Here is a 4,059-nt window from a genome sequence, read left to right as displayed (position 1 = left end):
GCTCCTCATCTCTGTTCAAATAATAATAAAAAAGCATATAATGTGATTGCATTAATAATAACCATTTATTTACTGTCATAACAAGAAGTGAACGTATGTCGCCATTGTCACGTAACTGCTGAACTTATAAAACGTATGTCGCCATTGTCACGTAACTGAAACATGTCTGCAGCCTGATCAGGGTAAGAAGGTGTTAAAGTCTCAGGAAGCGGTGAGGTCAGTAATAACAGTCTGACCGCTCCGTAGAGGGGAAGGAGACGTTGACGTCGCTGCAAAGTGTTTGCGTTTGTGTGTTGACTGAGTGTGGCGCTGTGCGACTCAGACTCCAGGCCTGCTGACTCCTCCACTTGCCTGCTTGCAGAGTAAATATTGATGGCTGTGCTTCCTGCCATTCACTGGCCCCACCCGGCTGCTGGGCCAGACTCAGGTCTGCTCATTGTTAGGGTCACGCACACGGGATTGTTTGACACACTTATAATGCCGACTTGCTCGAATTCTGGGTTGTGTATAATGTTAATGCTAAGCTAGCCCTGCTAGCATAAGAAGCAGGCCCACATTACTGGTAGTGCAGTTTTAAGGAAATATTTGTCTGAACATATTTGATTTTTCAGATATTTTTAACCTAAGACTTAAATTCATGTAAATGAATTTCGGTACAAATCTATTCCCTACAACTTGTCAATATTGCTTCTTCAAAACTCAAGGTTGATGAGTGACACAATACAAAGGGTGGCAGTATCTCAGAAGGTAGTGTGGTTACAAGCCAGCGTCAAACGCAGAACTAGAAGAAGCTCCAGAAGAAAGATTGTTTGGCGTCATTTAGTAGTAGGTTTGTGACTTCACTATGACTTCTATGTTAGAAAAACCAAAGTTGTACGGCCGCATTGACTCTTTTAAAAAAAATAAGTGAAAGCTAGGGAAGGTCAAATCCAGCTCACAGCGAAGCCTGGAGGGAGACCGACGGATGTCAGTAAAAAACCTGCTGTTTGTACACATATGCCTGCTTTGAGTAGGTTCATCTGAATGAAATTTGAATCATTGTATATTTGTCTTCCACGTGGCCTACTGCTTCTTGTAAGCCGACTTATGTTTAATCATGAAGTAAAACTTCAGCTGCTCACATTTGACTGAGGAAGTCACACCTGGTAAAAACTCCGGATATCCTCATTCAGTTTTAATGCATGTTGATACATTGAGTCACAGCAAAGCGTCATATTGTCTGAGACGCGTCTGCACCAACGTGGTGCACTGTACTGTAACAGTGTCGTATCAAAGGTACAACCACTATCAGAGTAGGTTACTTCAAATCAACATGTGAAATCTAATGTCCGACTACTTCTATTTTTAGACTTCCTCTTTGTGCCTTTGGGCTTTGGAGCTGCAGCTCAACCGACGACAACCTCGCTGAAACCACAAGGCAGCAGCGAGCACTTCCTTTAACGTGCACACAGTTCATGTCAGAGTGGTTAATCTGTGGCTCCGGTGGAAGAAAACCATAAACACAGCTTCACCCACACCCACCCGCACAAACAAAGTTTCCGTCCACAGAGGAGGGGAACAACTGGGTCTCATTTGTGTATCATTTCATCATCCACCAGACCCTGACATCTCAGAGGGATGGAATCACGTCGCCCATCGAGTCAGCCTCACTTCAGACGCAGCTGTTTGTTTCTTCTCTGTCCAGTTGTTAACATGCACAGCCCAAGGGGGGAAAAGATTAAGTGTCATCTCATCTGTCCGATCAACAGAGCGGGAGACAGATCTTTCATTCCATCTGCATGACTGTGTGGAGACCGTCTCCACAAGACCATTGGACTCGGCTACATGGCACCAAAGACATTTAATCACTGTCTCCTCTCTGGAAAGTCTTTTTAAAAAGTGTTACTGTAAAAAAAAAATTCAATCATGTGGTTAAGACAGAAGAGCAGTCACGGAACAGTGTGTGGGAAAATGTGTATTTTCATGGTAATTTGCAGACTGAGATCATTTCTGTTCAGCGTCAGACTGATTTTTATCTCCATCGCACAGACAACACTAAACATGGGCGGGCTTTCATCTGCAGGCTGTAATGGTACGTGTGTTGATCCTGAACCAGTCAGTACAGGGCCCTCGATACAAACACACACATGCACCGAACGTACTCAACAGAACGCCTGTGGAACCACATTTTCAAAGCGTGTCACGGGGGAACCCTGTCAGGAGAACACACATCTGTCGTACCTTTACCTTTGTGGTCCGAATGTTTTATATGTTTTTTTAAGGACAGCTATTGATGATTTTTTTATGTGGAGCAATAAAGTATTAACAATACAAAAGATAATAAAAAAAAGAAAAAAATAGTTTGTAGTATAAAAAACAAACAATAATTAGCAGGTTTAAAATAGCCATAAATGACAAAAAAATGACAAGAAAACACCACATGTCGAGTTGAATGTGAAGACAGACTCAAGACTACGACAGTTACTGCATGTAATCCCTCGTGCCCCGACTATAACGCTCTTTCCATTTCATTTGAATTCAAAACATCTTTTGACATTTGAGCATTTACCTTTTATGTTTGTGAATTTTTGGCATAAATCATCTTCTTTCAGTGGGCATTTCTTTGGGTGAACCTCCTTTGAATTTAACATCTACTCTCTTAGCTATTTTTGAGCTGTTTCTCCACAAACTTTATCCTTTTTCTGTTGGTTATTTCTTTATTTTAAACAACTTTTAACAAAACTACACCTCTCACCAATCTGTGGACTCGTTTTTATAGCTGACTATTTGATACGTTTGACATATTCTATTCACAAATATAACAATACAAATAACTGGTAAATACAGCCTTTTGTGTTTTATATGTAAATATTGATTAAATGTATGCAACCTCACTAGATTCATTTGCAGTGGCCTTTTTCTTCGATGTAGCCGTTTTGCTAACAGTGTTGTCTACAGTATCTGTAGGGTTCTTTTATTTTCCAGAATCTTCTTTGTAATATAAAACGTAAGACACGTTAGAGATAAATTATTTTGTGGAACTCTAAATAAATGTAATGAAATAAATTAAATTGAAGTAGTGACAGTACAGACGACACAAATGTCTAAGTAAACTCCCTTTATATATCACGTTCTTAAAGCCATAAATCCCAGACCGACGACCCCCAAAATGTTTTGTTCACCCCTGGAATAAGGTGTCGGTTCTTTTAGTGTCAGATTTATGACACATCTTGGTTCACGTCAGTGAACACGTGTTAAAAAAGTGACGTAAAAAAGAAGCTTCCTGCTAACTTGCTGGCGTTAACACAAAGACAAAATGAAAATATGACAAGAAAAACTAAAAAACTAAATAAATATATAAATACAAATAAAGGAGGAACTCACCTGTACCTGTGGATTTTCTCTTAACTCTTCACGTCGACCATGTCGTGACTCGGACCGAAGTGTCTCTGTGGTGAAGAGCGTGGTTCTGATCCAAGTGTCAATGGAGCAGGAGGACCTTCTCTCTTAAGAGCTGCAGATGTTTATCCATGAGAGAGCTCACATCCTTTTCTGCCTTTCTCAACGACAACACACTGTTTGAGGCAAGACGCAGCCCCGCTGCCTTCTTCCTCTGTTCCCTCAAAGAACTACAGCGTCAGCCGATTAAACAGAAAACCAGTCCAAACCCTAACAATAAGAAATTAACCAAACGCAGCTTGTCAGTGCCTGTCCCGGTCTATCTCATCTCATCTGGCTCCAAATCACCGCTGATAAAACACCCCTCACACTGAAGCGTCGTCGCTGGTTCGGATGATTAAGATGAGCTTCTCCCTAGTCTTGGTTCGGTCAGCCCGAAGAATCTCTGTTGCTCCGATCGAAAATCGAGATTAGAACTCTTAACAGATTTGTCCCACCCCTTATTGTCCCGCACAGACTCTGCTCTGCTTGGAATGTGTTCTCATAGCGGTTTTCCTGTTGCCTGCTAAGCCTCTCATTTTCCCTTTCCCCTTGTGGACCGGAGTCTGGGCTGCACTGACAGGAATGTGCTGTAAATACACTCCCCTCTGCTGCCACAACATGTCTCTCTGTTATCAGTTC

Source organism: Cynoglossus semilaevis, chromosome 10 (assembly GCF_000523025.1).
Source record: "Cynoglossus semilaevis isolate Cse_v1.0 chromosome 10, Cse_v1.0, whole genome shotgun sequence".
Taxonomy (NCBI): domain Eukaryota; kingdom Metazoa; phylum Chordata; class Actinopteri; order Pleuronectiformes; family Cynoglossidae; genus Cynoglossus; species Cynoglossus semilaevis.
The sequence above is the reverse complement of the archived record's forward strand: the minus strand, read 5'-3'. Positions refer to the sequence as shown.